At 36.0% G+C, this 19,965-nt stretch overlaps 1 protein-coding gene across 3 annotated transcripts in view; it reads left to right on the top strand.

Moving 5' to 3' along the window:
- The window catches only part of ETV1 (ETS variant transcription factor 1), a 249,818-nt gene that overhangs the window by 27,167 nt on the left and 202,686 nt on the right, over nucleotides 1–19,965 (top strand). For 2 of the 3 annotated variants that reach the window (XM_013051702.2, XM_013051699.2), the window contains exon 2: nucleotides 9,315–9,374. The exons of the other annotated variant lie outside the window; for it this stretch is intronic. The gene's annotated coding sequence lies outside the window, so the exon portion shown is untranslated. The remainder of the gene's footprint in view (nucleotides 1–9,314; nucleotides 9,375–19,965) is intronic. 3 annotated transcript variants of the gene reach the window in all.

Raw genomic sequence — 19,965 nt, 5'->3', positions numbered from 1 at the left:
AAAAAAGAAGAAAGAAAGAAATGCCAGTGAATTTTCAGAGAAATCACCAAAAACCCAATGGAAAATTAAGGTTTGCTTATTTCTTAATTAAGACTCATTATTTCAGTTTGATGCCTAGTAAATTCACTAAACATAACTGACTTCCTTAGTAAGCTGATTTTTTCCATCCTCCCACTTTTCCTCCCTCCCTTTCCTTTTCCTTTTTCTCATTCTTTGCTCTTTCTTTCTTTCTTTCTTTTCTTCCTTCTCTTTCTCTCTCTATTTCTTTCTCTTTATTCTTTTAAAATTTGCTATTTTACTCAATGGATCACCTCAGTTTTCTACTTTGGAATCTAGTAGACATAGCTGAAGTATTTGTTCCAAGGTCACCCAACAAAATATGGAACTCAGTCTAAGTTTTCCAAGTGCAGATTCACTCCCATTATTTTCAGTTATTTTGAAAAAAAAAAAACAAAACATTAATGACAGGAGCTTTACTTTTATTCCAAGGTTTGTGATCATGAATCTAAGATTCAGGGAAGTGCGTTTCTAGTGAATATGAGACAGATACCAAGGTGGAGGGGGGGGGTTATGAAAACGTGAAGTGACAAGGTCATAGAGAGAATTTTGTTACCCATATAATATAAGTCTGGGTGCATGATGTGGTAAAATGAATTGAGGACTAGATAATGCACTGCAGACCTTTCAGATAGCAGGAGCAAAAGTCATTTTTTCTTTTATTTCTTATTTATTTTAATTAATAATGCATGATGATGATCTCAGCAGTTTAGCACAGCAAGTTCCAATTCTCTCATTTTCTATCTGCAGAACAGAGATGTGACTCTGCTGTCAATATAGGTTGTGGCATTTGTTACATAATAACAACAAAAATTGTATTTAGTGTGGCTAACTTTTTGAACCTCTCTACAATAAAAGGATGCAGTGTTGTCTTGTGCAAAGAGATGAAGTCATGTCATGTCTTGTTTGAGTTAAGGGGATAAAGCTACATAGTGGGCAGAGACAAGGGTTAAGAAAGTCATTCTCTGAATATAATGAAACAGAGCAAGAAAAATAATACCGCTTTCATAGAATATCATAGCTGAGCTATATTAAAGAAGTATAAAATATAGTCTTCCTTCAATACTATTTACTACTAACATATTTTATATTTAATTTCCAGTGAATTACATTTTGAAAGTAAAATGTTAGTCAAGAATAGCAAAAGTTTTCAAAATTATAAATATCTTTGCCACTCTCAAGCTAAATGTATGCTATATTCTCCGTCTGAATTTCAGTGCTCATAGATCAAAGACTAACATCAAGAGAACTTTCTCTGACATTGAAGGTCAGAAACTTCAGAAACAGTGCTAATAGAATAAGAACACAAAGGTGCTATCCAAGAATGTCTGTGTTTACTGTACATTCAGACAGCTAAATAATTTTCTCAAAGTTTAGTTATACACTGGACAGTCTCATTTCAGCTTGCATTGGAAGAATTTTTAGTGGTTTCTTAGGAAAAGAAACTTCCATGTCAGCTGCCAGAAAGCAACATGATGGCCACTGTTTGTTCTATGCAATTACAAAAATAGCAACGGCCTGTGAGCATGAAAGCTGTGCCAACTTGTGTTTCAGGGTAACGCATTCTAGTATAAGATAGTTTCAGGTAACAGTTTTGTGACTTAGAGAAAAGAAATTACCAACTGATAATTGATTTTCAGACTCACCCCAAGACTCACCCTCCCTTGTAGGACTCTAGGTTTTAAAGAAATTTAGAGAAATTGAAAAGTTTTGTTTAAATCTTTCTAAAGAATAAAATAAGAGTAGCTTTCTTGAGTAGAGGGCTCTGCAGATGATTGATAGGAGTGTGTCACTGAGTTTAAATTTAAACACTTGCCAGAAGACAGACTGTAGTGCAAAAGTCTATGGAAGTAAATATTATCTGAATTAAATGACAATTTATTCACCCAGAAAATTATTACAGTGTACAAAAAGAAAAATTTTGAGGTTTTAGGTAATTCCTAAACCCTAGGACATAAATTCCATTTTTTTCTTTTTTCTCCTCTATTTTTCTTCTAAAATGGAAGAATGAAAAACCTAAGAATAGGTGACATAAGACAGACAATAGAAGCCCAACCTGAGTTTTGTCAGACTCGGTCAGAGCTTGGTCCATTGCTAACAAGAAACACTGCCATCAGTGTGTGTGTGTGTGTGTGTGCGCGCGCGCGTGTGTGTGTGTGTAGAGAACAGAATCAGCTAATGAAATCAAGCTTTCCTTGATGAATCTAGGTTTCTAATTGAAATCTTTTCATGATTTGGCTGTATATGGAGGCATGCTAGAATCTGTCAATGTAGCCCATGGGGAAGTGGGCAGGAAACAGGCTGTCAGGTTTTGTGCCATTTCAGATGGAGTGGAAAATGGAGATGCTGTTTGATACTGCAATTCAAGAAGTATCAAAGAAGGCTTGGGGTCAAAGTCAACCTGAAAGCTCCTTTCTTTCATCTAAAAGATAGGTCAAATCATACTATTCCTCCCATTTTTTTTTCTTAAGAAGGAGAAAATATAGAAGAGAGCAAAGAAAACATTCAAAGTGAAGACATAGGCAGACAAAGAGAAAAAAATCTTATACTTGTCAAAGGCAAAGGACAGGAGAACTTCAAGCAGACTGCACAGTGAAGGAGCAGATGGGGTGGCGGATTCCAATAGTGTCCAGAGCAGCTAGAACCATAGAAATACAGGTGACAGTGTCTGAGCAATTGCAGAAATAAAATGTCGTGGAACATTGGCACTGAGAGCAACATACGTGGATTGACCAAGTACAATACCAGGGGACAAAATAAAAGAAAGATGCAGATAGACGATGAATCAATCCTGTTCATATAGAAAATCTTCCTCAGGATGTTGATTTTACTGCAATAAGAGAGTGAAAGAAGGAAAGGTACAGGATTTTTGTTGTTTTTCTTTTTAATCCTCTTTTCTCAGGGGTGAATATTTTGTGTTTTGGGAATCCAGACAGAAGATCTTTTACCTATGAGATGGCAACTCTCCATCATCCGGATGTCATTTGGTGGGGAGAGTGCAGGCAGAGGGAGGGGACCGAATTATGTGAGGCTGTTGAGCATAGGGGGTAGACCCGAATGGCAATGCTTTACATCTTTGCTTAGATGAGGAAGGGAAGAGGTTTTGCAGGCTTAACACCATTTTTTTCAGCCCCTGGCTGTTCTCAGGAGGCCAGAAGAGGGGTGGAAGGAGGACACTTGTAAAGTGTGACTCCTAAACATAGGCCCTTGAGAGTAGCAGCAAATTTCTTTGTGGCTAAGTGTGCTATGAGTGAGATTCATATTTGAGCCTGTCAGAAGCATCATCATCACTTGACAGAAATGGGAAAAGAAGGCAGCCTTTGGTTGAGCACTGGAAGGAGAAAAGCAATGATGGGATTTCACGTGGCATGAGAAGGTGTTCTAAGCACCTTGTAATCCTCAAGCATTCTTCTGTGGAGCGACAGAGAGATCCAAACCTCTCATAACTGGGAATCAGAGTCAACTTAATTTGCTTTTAAATAATAATAATGATGTGATACTTCTTGCTTTTGAGTGTTGAGGAGAAAATACTTACCCCAAATTATGCTGTAAGAGTTTCCTGAGCATGGCATGGGTTTCATTTGTAGATGAAAACAATCTTAACACTTTGAAGGTTCGAAGTCAACAGATACACTGAAGCTTCTCTTCTAAGGAGGGAAGAAGTGTAAAAAACAGTAAAAGAATGGAAGTGTACCAGAAATAAAACAGATTTCTGTGATCTGCACTAGAATAAGGAATAACTACAATTACTCATTCTCTGTCCCTTAGATCATCAAAGAGAACATGGTGATGGTGAAATGCACAGGAGATCACATTACACCCCAGGGAGCTAGATAGCCCTCAAAAATATTTCCATGAGACACATACCTGTCTTTTTACTGTTTTTATTGCCTTCTGTTAACTCTTAACTCCATTTTCTCAAAATGTTAAACTTTATTTTTCACATAGCAAGTTTATCTCAGTCTTTCATTATTTTTTAAATCTTCTATTTGTCTTTTAAATTATGCTTTATTCTAACTTACTAAATGCATACTCTTATAATTTTCCTAATTTTAGTCTCTGGTTTTAATTTTTGGCCATATCTTTCTCACTTCAAAATTTTTCTTCAATTTTAATTCAAGGTTTCCCTTTTTTTAATACCCATATTCCTCTTCTTAAAGTTTTATATCTTTATTTACTTTTATGACTTATCTTGATAATAGCTGAACAGAGCGACCACTGTGTGGAAGAGGATGACATCTTTGATCTTCCTATTCTGATGTATGTCACCTATATTCCCCGTGCTTTGTTTATTTATTCTTTTAAATAACTAGTATTAATGCAATGATATAGGGGTCTAAATATTACATCTGCATAATTAATTGTCCCAGTGACATTTATTCAATAGTCTTGTCCCTATGACCTCTGATACTATCTCTGTTATGTATCGCATTTCTGTACATACGTCAGTCAACTTCAGATCTCACTATTGTACTTTATTGATTATTTTTACTGATATATATATGACTACATAAATCACATGTATTATATAATTATATATATTACTTATATATGTATATATTATACAGTTATTTTCCAATACATACATGTTGTAATAGCCATAAGGAAAATTAAGAGAAGTTAGGACTGTGATTACATGCAAGAGGGAGGAAAGAAATGAGTCAGAGATGGACACACAAAGGAGTTCAAAACTACTAATATTTCTTAGGCTCAGTATCATGTACATATATGTTTATTAATAGCTATGGAATTATTTTGAATTATGATGTTGAATATTGAATATTATATTGAATATTATTTTTAATTATTTTCTTTTAATACATACACTTTATTTTTCAACTGCAAATAAATGACTGCAAATATTTTATTTAAATTTACTGATCTGTAAAATTCACATAGAATGCAAGGTAGAGACTTAACAAGGGGAAAGTAAAGTTCTATTTTGTTTACTTTTGAGTTGCAGATAGCTCTAAAATATCCAAGTGTGGATATACATTCATTTCTGGAGCTCAAGGTGGTAGTTCATCCTGTAGATAGAATATTGAATATCTTCAGCATGTAATTTATACATAAGTCAGGGAATGAAATGGTACTGAGAAAAAGAAGATAGCTCCAGACTGTACTCTGTGGAGAACTTTCCTTCAGAAATATAGGAGAAGGATCTAACCAAAGATAGCAGAATAGCTTGCAATGAAATAGGAAAAGGTTGTTTCAAGGAAGCCCAGAAAGGATAATCTTTCAAGTAGAAGCCAAAATCTTAGTAAATTACGCTGAGAGTCCAAGAAAGTCATGTTTAAAGCAGTGTTTGTTTTCTCTTCTATGAGGAGGTCCCTGTAGCACTGACGGGAGCAGAGAAGAGGTGGGAGCAGCCGGAAGAACTGAGGAGTAAATAGAGAATTCTACCCTAAGAAATTCCTCACAAAACTTCACTCTTATCTCCTCAAGTAAAGTAAAACCCACATCAGAATTGATAAATAGTAGCCAGACAAGCAGTACTAACCTTAAACAGTAAACTGGGAGAAGGAAAAAGTATAGGACATCATACAAGTAACAGGCATGGATGTTATCCCTCTCTGTCAGTTCGACTGGGCTAAGGAATGCCCAGGTACCTGATAAAACATTACTTCTCAGGCTTTTGTATTCAGACTAAATTATAACACTGTTTTTCCTCATTCTCCAGCTTCCAGATGGCAGATCTTGGGACTTCTCATCCTCCATAATGACATGACCCAATTCCTGTACTCTCCCATATAAATACACACACACACACACACACACACACAAATATAGTCTTACTGGTTCTGTTCCTCTGTAGAACCCTGACCAACACATGCTGATATCTGCATAAACAGTGCTGAGCAATACCACAAAATGTGGACTAAACAACCCAAGGGGGCACATCCTTTTTTTCTTTTCTTTTTTTTTTTTTCCTAAAGATTTTGTTTATTATTTATTTGACAGACAGAGATCACAAGTAGGCAGAGAGGCAGGCAGGGAGAGAGGGAGAAGCAGGCTCCCCGCTGAGCAGAAAGCCCGATGCAGGGCTCGATCCCAGGACCCTGGGATCATGACCTGAGCCAAAAGCAGAGGCTTTAACCCACTGAGCCACCCAGGTGCCCCCTTTTTTTCTTCTTACGACAATGAAGCAAAGGGAATGACATCTAGAAAGAATGATGTAAAGTGGGGAAGAAAGAAGAAAACTCTGATAGGAAGACATCAGGACTATACATTGCATAAGAAAAATATCTTGAGTCACATGGCTACAAAATACATCTCATTAAGGTACACTTAATGGAGGCTAATAAAACTTAAGCCTCAGGTTATCTTCTCTGACATTGTTACTCCCTCCCCTTTTTTAAAGATTTAGTTTATTTATTTGACGTAACACAAATAAGCGAGGCAGGCTGATGGAAAAGGAGAAGCAGATTCCCTGTTGAGCAAGGAGCCTAACGGTGGGGTTCGATCTCAGGATCCTGGGATCATGATCTGAGTCAAAGGCAGACACTTAACCAACTGAGCCACCCAGGAGCCTCTACATGTGTGCTTTTTAAGTCACTACACCTAATGTTGTATTCATAAATTTTTTTTATTCTTTAACAAAGGCCCTACAGCTTGTATAAATTCACTGAACCTCAATATACCTTTGTTCTTAGGAAAGTATGACCCAGTAATGTTACGGCCTAAAACTAGGAAGAGTAAACCTTGGTAGTGTGCATAAAAAATTCATAAAGGAAAAAGCAGAGACTCTGCTACAAATGACACCACCACCTCCACAAAAGGTGCTACTTCCTACCCCACAAAAATGTATATAGACCATTTATCCAGCCTTCACACCATATCTCTGGGAGAAAATAAAGCAAAGCTGGCTTTGATACTGTAGAAAGAGAGCTTAGTTAGTCTCACAATTATCTAAGCAAATGGAGTGTCTAGACGGGGACAACCAAAATGGGAAAGAAAAAGAAATAACCAACACAGCAATTAAACAAACACAATATGGCAAAACAACTTAAGATATTAAAGCATGAAAAAGAGCTCATCCAATAGGAGATTATAACTTGAACAAAAGGCAATTATTCACAATTGCTTCACATTGTAGAACAAATTAAGAAATGTTATTTCTGTAAAATAAGAACTCTAAGATCAAATGTAAGATAAAAAGTAGTTTGAAAATAATTGCAACTGTAAGAGGAAGTGAGGATTAAATTATCATAATAGAATTAATATATTAATTAGAAACAAAGAACAAAAATGATACAACTAAAAATAAAATTGCTGACATAGAGGAAGTATTTGAAATAATCACAGTAGTTACAGAAGGGCTTAAAGAAACAGAATGAAACAATTGGACATGGATGATAGAGCAAGATAAGCTAACATAAATATAATTTTTGTTCTTGGAGTAGAAAAACCTAACACTAGAGCAGAAGATTATTTTAAAATTCAGTATGAGAGAACTTACCTAAAATAAATAATTAAATCTGCAAATCTAAAGAAAACCCTATATTCCAGGAAATTTTGATCTAGAAACCTCAAGAACAAACTATATACTGAGATGGATAGTTAAGTGTTGTTTTAAAGAAGTCTTTTTGGGGGGCATCTAGAATTCAAATCATCTACAACAGGGAAATACCAGGCTTACATCAAAGTGCTCCTCAGCAGCTTTCAAAGCCAGAATACACCGTTTCCACAATGTTCTTAGGAAAGTATGACCCAGTAATGTTACGGCCAGCCAAATCAGTCCAAGGATAAAGGCACCAGGGAGCTGGGCGGCTCAGTCATTAAGCATCTGCCTTCGTCTCATGTCATGATTCCAGGGTCCTGGGATCAAGCCCTACATCGGGCTCCCTGCTCTGTGGGAAGCCTGCTTCTCCCTCTCCCACACCCCCTGCTTGTGTTCCCTCGCTTTCTCTCTCTCTGTCAAATAAATAAATAAAATCTTTAAAAAAAATAAAGGCAATTTGAGGACTGTATCCTCAAACATGAAATGTATCAGGAACAACACGATCTACGCATCTTCCTTGGGAGGAATAATGTTTGACAAATTCAGCAAAGTATGAGGAAGACAAAACTGAGGAACACAAAAGAAGCCCAAGATGATTAGTGGTAAACATTAAACAGGTGGAACAAAACCAGCTGGAAGCAGCAGTGGGAATTATTCCTTTTATAGAAATGTCATAAGTTTGCAAAAGTTTATACAGTATAAAATATTCATAGTCAAATTGAAATAAGATTTTTCATTTTATTTAAAATACAACATGTAATATTCCATTTTATAAAAATATTTCTATCAATTTCATAAAAATATTTCTATCAATGCAGTTGTTTACATGTATAGGATATATGCATTTTCTTTGTGTTAAGACAATTCCAGGGGACTGTTATTTGAAGATTTTTTAAAAATCTTTCCCTTTATAGTATCTCTGCAAAATTTGAAAATCGGTATAATTCATACTTAGCACTTTGTAGAAACAAAGTGATTTAAAAAAATAATAAAACCCTATAGCAATAATTTTTTAATGTTAACTAGCATTAATTAAGGATGGTAGATATGAGAATTATTCTTCTTTGTGTTTTTTCAGATGAATTATAATTCCCCCCTACTATCAAAATATTATAAAATGTATACAGAAGTAAAGTTGTAAGGGAGAGAGTAAATACAGAAAACTATTTGAAAATGTTTGAAGCAATGGGACCTAGAAAAGGCTGTAATTGGAAGGAAATGTAGATTAACAATGGGGTTTTCATTAAAATAGAGGAAGCTAGAACATTTTTCTATGCTGATATGAAAGATCCTGTATAGCCTGAAAATTTGATGCTGCAGGTGATAGAGATATCTAAGTGAAGGACCATAGTTCTTTGAAGAGGTTGTAAAGGGTGGAACCCAGAGGACTAGCTGAGTGATTGTCCTTGGACACAAAAGAGGTCTAGTCATTCATCGTAAGAAAAGAGAAGAACGAAAAATCTGGGCCCCAATGAAAGCAGGTCATGTTTAGAGTCAGAAAATGGAAGCAGTTTGATTCTGGTTTTTAAATTCCGTTAATGAACTTTGTCACGAGGTTCTTACCTGAGCATAAAGTAGACAGAAAGACTCTTGGCATTGGTTAAATAATGTGAGTTAGTATAACAAAACAAATCCAACGTTCTCAGCAGCTGAACATGATAAATATATTTTAATGATGTGTACAAAATCAGTGTGAGTATTCCTGATAGGCAAGTCTCTTCTTCACTGCCACTTAGGACTCATTTTTTTTTTCCAGCTTGTAACTGTAGCATCTTCTGGATCCTCATAGAGCTTTTCCATTCAGCCAGAAGATCAGGTAAGAGAAGCACTGTATGTAGGAGATTTTTTTTTAATGGCCAGGTCTGAAAGTGATGGATATACCTTCTGCCTGTGTTCTGTTGGCCAGAATTCAGGAACATGATTACCTCCAACTAAAAGGTTGCTGGAGAATATAGTCAGCTTATGATTCTAGGAGAAAGAGAAAATGATTTGGGGGGGAAGCTAACCAATTTCTGCCTCAACAGTGGTATGAAGTAATTTCAGGTGGTGGGACAATCAGGCTGTCTGAGATGTAATATGATTGTTGGGCCAACTGAGTGCCATAAAAAGAAAATCTTAAATTATTTTTGAAATTTTAATTAAAGAACACATAGCAAGAAGTTCTGGTCTCAGTTGGGTGACTTCCTGTATGGTTATTAATTAGTTCAGATACAGAATAGGGGGGTAGGATGTCTCATCGAGACCAATTTTCCCAAATGAGTAAGTTCAAGGGACAGTAAAATAACCAATTGAGAATATTTATAAAAGAGAAATGTTATCTATGGACCATAGAAACGAGACTGATCTCGGAAGCAGGTGGATATTGAAAAAGTAATGGAGTTAAACGCTATAGATTTCAAAGAAGTCAAAGATGTATAGGAGTACACATATTTGATAGAAACACTATAAAAATGAAATTGTTTATCTTAGAGTAGATTGCTTTAAATATCTATTTTAAAACTTTCTGGTAATAACAGGGTTTATGCATATTTTCATAAAAAACAATGGCAGCAATAGAATGGAGAAAAGTTCATTGGAAAAGAGAACAAAAAAATGAAAGGCCAGGGCATAGGATTTGTACTTACAAAAATTATAAAGAAGTGTTGAACAAGGAAAACGATCAGCTGTAAGTTCTAGCCTTTGATGAGTAAGTTGGGTAAGAAAAAAAATAGACGACAACTTGAATAGTGGAAAATGTATTTTACCCTCAGGGATGAATCTCCAAAAATGAGGTTAAGTAATGGGTTCTAAGTAATGATGGAAAGTAAGGAATTCTAAGTAGCCCACATAGATCCTGTGGTAAGTGAGAAAGGAAACAACTTCAAGTTAGGAAAAGGAAGAAATTACCCCGGTTGATATCTGGGTTTCACCTAAAGCCAGGAGAAGAGGGTATTTCAAGAGGAGGTTAAAGATACTGAGGTGATTTCTGACCTAAGTGGGTGATCTAGGAGTTGTTGTGAGTTTGTGAAGGAGGGTGTGTGGGTGCTAAGGTCCGTGGCTGTCAGGGGTGGTGTGGAGATGACACTAGAAGGACAATCTGGAGCACTTACATGGTGGTGACTGAGGTGAGAAGAACTAGAACGTACGATGCACTTGCAGGCTTGCAGCAAAGCAGTATTCTCAGTATTACTCTGAATTCTTCTCTCAGGAACCTGCCCCTAGAAAGGAGGGAAGGAACACGGGAAATAAAAGAAATGTGACAGATGTGAGAATATTTGACAGAAAGAATGAAGGTGATTGGTGATTAATTAGAAGAGATAAGAGAAAAGAAGTAAACAAGGGTGATTTCTTCATTGCCAGTTCAAGCATCAAAATAGCTAGTAGTGTTACCACCCAATACAGGGAATATTGCCTGGGAGTATAGACGTCATAGTTTCTTTTTTATTTTGAAAGAGGAAAAGGATAATGTAGTTATTCAAATGAAGATGGAGATATTGTGCTAACTAACTGCAGAGAAGTTCAGGAGAGATGTCTGGGCTGTAGATACAAAAGAGTATCAATACAGAAGGTTGTGTAGAGGAGGAGGCAAAAAAGACTGAGAAGCAGCATCCAGAGACCTAAAAGTAAAATGGACTTTATTATAAGAGCCATAAAACAAGAGGTACAGATAAATCAGTAGGGTGAGAAAAATGTCAACAGATAAATAATATATATCATTTATATCATAATATAAATATAAATAAGCATTATGAAGCACACACATTTCCTATTTCTGTAGATGTCCAGAATTTTCTGGAATGAGACCCTACTACATTTTTAGATTTTCTGAAAAATCATTCTTTTTTTTTAATTTTTAATTTTTTTATAAACATATAATGTATTTTTAGCCCCAGGGGTACAGGTCTGTGAATTGCCAGGTTTACATACTTCACAGCACTCACCATAGCACATACCCTCCCCAATGTCCATAACCCTACCCCCACCAAGCCCCCTACCCGCCAGCAACCCTCAGTTTGTTTTGTGAGATTAAAATCTGAAAATCATTCTATTATACTCAAATATATACTGGTTCCACCACTATATGCATAATCTATCTTGAAAATATTATTGTCAGATATAGCAGTTTAAGTACTATTATCAGATATTTTGAAAACTATAGTAAGTTAAGAACTAATATACCAGCCTCTGAAAAATGTCATTTTCAGAATAGATACTAGTTCAACTTTTTAGAGTATTCTCTAAATACTCACCAATAGTGGAGCAATAATTTATAAAGTGGAATACCCATCACAGATGATCATTTTGTAATGTAGCTTCTGTAAGAAATAGAGTATTAGGAGGCGCCTGGGTGGCTCAGTGGGTTAAAGCCTCTGCCTTCGGCTCAGGTCATGATCCCAGGGTCCTGGCAGGGAGCCTCCTTCCTTTCCCTTCTCTCTGCTTGCCTCTCTGCCTACTTGTGATCTCTGTCTGTCAAATAAATAAATAAAATCTTAAAAAAAAAAAGAAATAGCGTATACATGGGAATATAGTATATAATATTTTGGGCTAGTAATACAAATTTCCATTTACTAATAGAAAATAATTACAAAAGTAATAAATGTAACTTAAGTGACTGTATTATTTCAAAAGCTAAAAAAAGTACCACAGTAATAAAAATATAACTCATTCACTAAAAAGATTTAACAAAACTACTGTTGATCCTGTTATGTCCTCAAATAATTTACAATAATTAGAGTTTACCAAAGAGAAGCTGAAGTTGAAACAACAGGAAATCCTTTGACAATTTAGGAAATGCCTCTCTCAAGCCTGACAGCTTTATTAACATGACTTTTGTGTTCCAACAAAAATAACACCACAAATGCATATTCATTATTTGCCCCATACTGTAATGATGTTTGGATGCAGCAGATTCAAAATTTGTTTTACAATAAAGGGTTTGATGCCAGGGTTTGATGTGTCTACTTTCAACATTTTCCCCCCACTTTTTTTCTTTATCTCTTAAATCGGCTTTAGATGTATAATATATTTTATATATTATAATATAGTTGTCTCCCTGCTGAAATGTGATAGAGCAATCTGATTGTGTGGATTACAAGAAGTCCCAGATACTAGCTTTTTAAGACTCTTTTTCTAGATCAGTTTTAATTTTTCAACCACAGAAATCTACATGATCACACTTTCACTGTTCTTATTTTGACAAAGATCATTAGGCAGTCAATAAAGAATTGGAAGGTCAGTGAGGCAATGTGAAAAATAAAAAGGCACAAGCGGACAACCATAAAAATATTTGTAAAGCTTTCTCAAGTTTGCTCATTGGTTCAACAAACTTAGCTACAATAGAACTATGTGAAAGAGCCAAGTAGTACACTCTGTCAGACTTACAAACTCAAATCAGTGGCCAGGGATTTCTACAAAATCAATCTCTTTCTAAATGGGCAGTCCTTTATATTTATCCTATAAAGCTAATCATTTCTTTGTAAATAATAAAAACAATACCAAAGGGAATATTTGTAACTAGGATAGTTGATTAAGGATTCCCTTGACTGCTATAATTAACCAAACTTTATTAATTTGAAAAATAAAGGTTTTTTAATTTAAATTCAACTGGCCAACATATAGTACATCATTAGCTTTTGATGTAGTGTTCAATGACTGATTAGCTGCGTAACATCTAGTGCTCATCAGATCAGATCATGTGCCATCCTTAATGCCTATCACCCAGTGACTCCCTCCACAGCCCCCTCCCTTCTTCAACCCTGAGTTTGTTTCTCAAAGTCAAGAGTCTCCCATGCTTTGTCTCCCTCTTTGATATCTTCCCATTCCATTTGGCCTCCCTTCCCCTATGGGCCTCTGAGCTATTCCTTATGTTCCATATATGAGTGAAAAATGTATTTTTATATGACTAAAAATGGTCAGGGAATCATAGCATAATGGTCAAGAACTTGAACACTGGAACAAAATTGAATAGCTTTGAATCCTGGCTCTGCCAATGTCTGTGTGACTTAGATGAACTTACTTAGCCTTTCTGTGCCTCATCTGTAAAATGGAAATAATAATGACATCTTTCATGTATGGTTGAGTAAGGATTAAATTACTTAAAATATATAAAGAATTTAGAACAGTCCCCTTGTGCATTTCCCTGTGTGTGCCTCTATTTCCTGCCTTTCTCCATTATCATGGCTCCATCCCTTCTGCAGCATCCATGATCTCTTTCTCCCCTAAGCCATGTCTCCGCACTTTGTACCTTCTTCAGTGTGGTCTCTATTCTCCCCTTAGTTGTCCGGTTTGTTTTGTCAGTCTTCAGCTCGATTTGTGGGGTATTTAGGATGATTGGATAGTTACCTAGTTGTGTTCCTGGGACAAGACAAGCATAGGCTCTTCATACTCTGAAAACATCTTCCTCTTCTCCCTCCAAATCCAAATTATCAATTGCCAAATTGTTATGTATGTTAACTGTATGTTAACTAACTGGAACTTAAATAAAAACTTGAATTTAGGATGGAGCCTGGCATGAATTCAACTCTACCTGAATATTCATGACACTAAATATTAGCTAAAATAAAAATTTTCTCTCTGTATTGGAAAGACAACCTTACTTCCTCTTGAATGTGAACAAATAATTTGTTGGGCAAAGTTGTACCATCATCTGTTGAAGAACTTCAGGAAAATGAATTTTAGAGTATAAATAACCAGAGTCTGGGGAACATGACTGATAGGTCTATTCAACAAGCATTTATTAGGGGCCTACTATATGCCCTGTGGCTCCTGCTTTCTAAGGTAGAGAGAATGAGCAAGTCTGTTCTCAGTGTATTGCTCTATCATATTTGCAATCAGAGGACAGATGGATGACAGACAGATAGGAAGCATTAGGAAGGAACTGGTGCCACGATGCCTGTATGCTACATGGGCTACCAAGTAGAGAGTAGACCCACTGAATCTCCTCTATGAAAGCAGGTTAGTTTCACAGAGAGCGTCAGACCTGAATAGATCCTGAAGCCTGACCAAAAACCCACCCTATTTCAGTGATTAAACATCTTAGGTATCAAGGAGCATTATAAACACCTGCCTTTTAAAATAAAATTTATAATGGATCTTGATCTAGAAGTCTCTCTTGCAGATTAGGTGAAGGCATGGCATTCACACCAGGTCGAGACGCTTCTCTACTCTTTAGTTCTCTTTAAGATAAGTCACAGAGAAATACAGAACATAAATGATTTGTGTCATAAAACTCATTATCTCACCCCTTCTTACATTTATTCATAGATAAAACGCCACAAGTACTATTCTCAAGGATAAAAGGATGAATGGGTGAAGCTACAGGAATACTCACATAACAAAATGTGTTTAATTGATAGAATCCCATTAATGAATACTTCAGGGTAGGTGGAGTCATACACAGTTGTAGTCACATACAACTTTTTCTATAGTGTAGGTTAATATTCAAATCCTTGGTTATGTCATGTTTGGCTTGGCAGTGGAAGGGCATTCTAAGGGAGAGAACCCAGTCTGCTTATGGAGTAGATGGATCCCAATCTCATACTCATCTCATGGCAGAAATGCTATGTTTTACTTGTAGCACTGCCAACATGTAAAGTGAGAAGTAGCTGAAGTGACTTACAGTCATCTGCAGACACATAGGGACACTGTTTTGTTTGTTTTGTGGACCAAGAACAGCAGAGGAAGCATGGCACCTCAGAGTTAGTAGTGACTCACCTGGATTTACTACTCTACTCCTCAACTAGAAAGCATCCAAACCCTGGAAAGATCAAATGCCTGAACAAAATCATACATCTATCTGGTATGAAAATCAAGGCTAGAATCCAGATTTTTTTGAATTTCAGTCAAGTTTTATTTTCATTGCATCTTCTTGGTAATTATAAGTGACATATAGTAGAACCTTCATATGCTGGTAAAGTACTTTCTGAGACCATCTAAAATTCAAGAATATGTCACTAAATATCTATTTTGTTCTTTCAAATACAATAGAGTATAACTGGGAAATACTAATGATACCTTCAGGGTACTAAGCATCTATAACACGGGACCATAGTTTGTTTATACAGCTATGAAAATAAATGTCTCTGAAGCATATTTCCTTCCAACATTATACATTTCATACTATGAGTTAATTGCTTTTTCATATTTTACTGAAGTTTTTTTCTTTCAGAGTATGAACAAAATTTGGACTATTTAGAACATTGCTGAATCAGATTCACAAATCACTTTTTCTTGTCTTCACATAGAACTTATGGTGGGCTTGACAACTTCAAATTTCCAAGCTGCTGTATAATTTGACAATCCATAATTTATCTAAAATGTTAATTTCTGGATAAAAACATTAATACTTTGAAATAGAGACCAGTAGCAACAGGATTTCTTTCCAAAGTCATTTTTTTTCATAAAGAAACCAAGTTTTGTCACACAAAAGTAGAATTTTTTTTATACTATAAATGTGAAATGAGAATACAAAGCCACAGTGAAATTTGAGTGTGTGGCGGTCATCTTACTCACTAGCAAAAGCTCATTCCTACCCACTACCCTTGTGCTATTCATCGGTCATGTTCACAATTAGCAAAACTACATATTGCTATATAATAAGACATACAATATCTTTCAAAAATAATCTAAATCAGTCTGTTAAATCTCATGTTGAGAATATCCTATAACCTTATCATATTCATCCTGTAGTCTGCACCTCAGAAAGTGCAGTTTTCCCCATTTCCCAGGTAAAAATGAAGTTGGCATTAAGTCTGATGATATAGCCTGTCCCTCTATACCTTTCTTAATCTGTATATATACAGAATAGACATTTTAGGACCTGCAAAAGTTTCCTAATCAAGCATAGCACATTACATAACAAAAATCTTTCTTCTGCCTTTTTCAACTAAAGAACTTTTAGTTGTTAGATTAAGTCTCTGAAGAAAGCCTTTAATGATGTATTCAAAGTATTTTTTGAATGATGCAACAAATTTTCAGCAAGTTCATTCCAAGAGGAGAGAGCTTATTTCTGTGATCACCTCCAAAAATTTTCCTTTTACAGTTATTCTCTCTGTTGTTGGGGCTTTGATCCTTTTCTGAAATAGGCTTTTTTATCTCTGGGTTACAGTCTTCAATGCAATTGTCTCAGGTTCATGCTGATCTTCACGGTTCTTTATTCTACTTCTCACTGGTTGGTAGTGATCTCTTTGTACTGAAAATATTCCTCTTTCCAATAGACCAGTCCTCCTATCCTATATCAATACAATTTAATCTATGATTATATTGGTCTTTTGAACTTTGGAGAATTTATAGATTTGGTAGTACATGGAGTACATTGTATAGATAGCCTTTCTTTGAGTTCATAAGTTATATACAATCTTCTTAAATTTACAGGACTCAAGCTAAATCCCATAACAAAAATGAACTTATGAACCAATTGTAGTAAAAAAAAAATGCTTCTTACAGTTTACATTCTATATTGGCTCCAATATTTCATATATGTTTGGAAATGAACTCCCAAATTTAAAATATATAAATAAACATTAACATTTTGTATTTTCATGGGATCGCACCCTTTCATTTATGTTCCACCAAGACAGCTGTCTAATGTCTTGATATTTCTTCTGAAAAAATTCAAAGCTCCTTATGATTTCTTTATATATCAAAAGGCAGAATTTTAAAGCCTTGAGTTACATGCAAAAGAGTGACAGCAATTTGAAAAAAGAAAAAAGAATTTGCTTTTCAAATCTCATTGGGAAAAAAAAATTGACTTCATATAACCTAAAAGTTTGAAATAAGAGTGTAAAGTCTATTTATAAAAAGAATAGTTTTTTGATTTAAGATTGAAATGTGTTATAATTAAGATATACTTTCTTGGTAATTCTTCAAAAAATGGACTTATGGCATGTGATCTAAATAAAGCTGAAGAGATCATTTTCTGGGGCATTTGCTGAAGTTTTCAAAAGCAGAGCTGGTGTTTTGAGGTTGCAGATGGTATTATGTTACCCTAGAATGTTGTGGCTCTCTCAACTAGAAAATCATTGCCTGTAAATAAGAGGAAACTATAAGACAATGCAGATTAGAAATGGAAGAGAGAGATCTTATTTCAACATGCCTGATCATTCCTAAACATTTCCTTTATGAAAGTTAACATATTCCATTTATTGCTTAAGCAAAAATAAACAGATTAAGATTTATTTCTCATGGAAAATCAACAGCAAGAAAGAGGACAACAAATAAATATAACAATCCCATAGAAAGGGATATCATATAAGAAATAAAAGAGAACTTAAGAATTACAGTGTTTTCAAAATGTTTTAAGAAGTTATTGCAACTATAAGGATTAAAAAGAGAAAACTGGACCATAGGAAAGAATCAATGTACAAATAGGAAACAGTTAACATTGCCAAGGTAGAAATTTACTAGAATAAAATTGTAAAATAAATATATAAAAAATAAATCACACTATATAAGGTTAATCAAATTTCTAGAATATAGAACAGAAAAAAATTGAAGGTATCAACTTAAAAAAACATAAAACATATCTTCAGAAACTCAAGCATCTCATCCTCAAAGAATGAGAAGGGGAAAAAAAATGAAAATGGAGAAACTATGGGAGAAAAAGAGAGAGGGATAGAGAAAGCCTGAAGATCATTTCCCCAAATCAAAGAAAGACTTAGGTCTTAAAAGGGAAAGAAAATACCGAAGGAAAAATTGGAATAGAGGAAAAACATGTATACAGAGACTTTACTCTTGAGGTACAGGTGAAAAGCATAAGGATAAGAAGGGAGTTCTAAAATCCTCTTTAAAATGAATAGCATATGATCCCTTCAAAAAATAAGTAAGTAAAATTGGTTGACTTTTTGGCACAACCAGGAAGTCAGGTGGAAGTTGCAAAAAAAGGTCTTCGTGTTTTGGAGTAGAAATTTATAGGTCTATATAAGTCAGTTTATAAGTCTATACATGAAATTTATTTTTTGAATAGGTTACATAGGCAAAAAAAGGTTTTTCAGACATCCATGAAATCTATATCCTCACCATCTTTTTTTATACATTTGTGGAGACCCTAGTCCATAAGAAGTAAGAAAAGGAAAAGTATGACATCTTAGCCTGTGTTCCCTAAGAACTTAGGCAAATTTGCCTTGAGGCAAAAGTTCTTGTACCACTAATGGTTTTTGGAGAACAATTTCAAGAAGACAGGAGTGAGGCAGGGAAGAAAAATGACCCACCCACGTCTGCATTACTGAGCTGGCCACCTCTCAGGGCCAAGTGTAACTGGTTGTTCAGTCTCCTAGAGTTATCTTCCAACAAGTCTGGTCTGGGAGGGAAATGGAGTAAATATTTAACCAATGATCCATATGTTATATTCCCAGAGGGAGTTAACATACCCAACCTTTCTGTTTTCACATTCTTGGGAATTGATGGTGTTTCATATGAAGAAGGAAACATTGGAACCTGAAAGATGGGGGGGAGTGGTGGGAGCATTAATCAAAACTGGAGATGGGTGAGCAAAACTGGATCTAAAGGACTCTGTCAGTATGCCTAATGTAAGTGGTATAATATTAAGAAGAGGTAAAATTAATGTCATTTGCAGAATGTATGATTGCCTATTTACAAATCTAAAGCACATCAGACTCTGATATGTGGTTAATTCTAAGAAGATGGCGATTGATGGGGACCAAACGAGGATTTTTATGTTTTATTTCAAATATGTAGGGATTTCTTTTTTTTTCTATAAGGAATGATTTTGAGGGTTCGGCTGCAACCACTCGGGACCATGGGCCCGACCCAGGCGGCTCCCCTGAAGACCCCCCCCCCAACCACTAGAAGCAAATTTGCCTGGGGTTTCTGGCCAATTCTCACGGGCTTTCTGCCCATATTGATACTGATTTGGGCAGAAAGCTAGTGAGAATTGGCCGACATTGTACAGCAATTTGGACTGCACATGCACCCAGTGTTTGGAGCACTTTCTCACTAGGTATGACCTTCTGGGACCATGGGCCAGGCCCATGCAACTCCCCTGAGTTCCCCTGATGAGGTGAGCTCCCTGGGGGTGGGGTGGGGTGAGAGGGCCGAGTTGCGGAAGATGGTCAGGCTGAATGTCAGGCTCCAGGTTTGGGGGGGGGCAGTGAAGGTAGGGGTAGCTTCAGGAGGTGCGTGCAGTTTCCTCCTGCTCTGAGGGTTTTGTGCAGCTCCAAACAGCTGGATTCCTCCTAGGTGGCAGGCGGAGTCCTGGGGTATGGCTTAGGGGTCCCCAATCTGGAGGGCTTGGGGGCCAGACCTCTGGGTATGGAAGTCTGCATACCCAACCTAGAGTTAGGGTTAAAGCCTAGGGGCATGGCAAGCCAGATCTGCCAGTGCTGAGGAGGGCTCCCCAGGAGGCTGAGTAGAGGGTGGGGTTGGCCAGCAAACCACCCCCCCAAAAGGAATTATTTCACTATATATTCATC

This window comes from Mustela putorius, unplaced genomic scaffold (genome assembly GCF_011764305.1).
Source record: "Mustela putorius furo isolate JIRA1106 unplaced genomic scaffold, ASM1176430v1.1 tig00003845_pilon_pilon_pilon, whole genome shotgun sequence".
Classification (NCBI taxonomy): Eukaryota; Metazoa; Chordata; class Mammalia; order Carnivora; family Mustelidae; genus Mustela; species Mustela putorius.
Note: the sequence above shows the minus strand (reverse complement) of the source record. Positions and strands in the feature narration are given on the sequence as shown.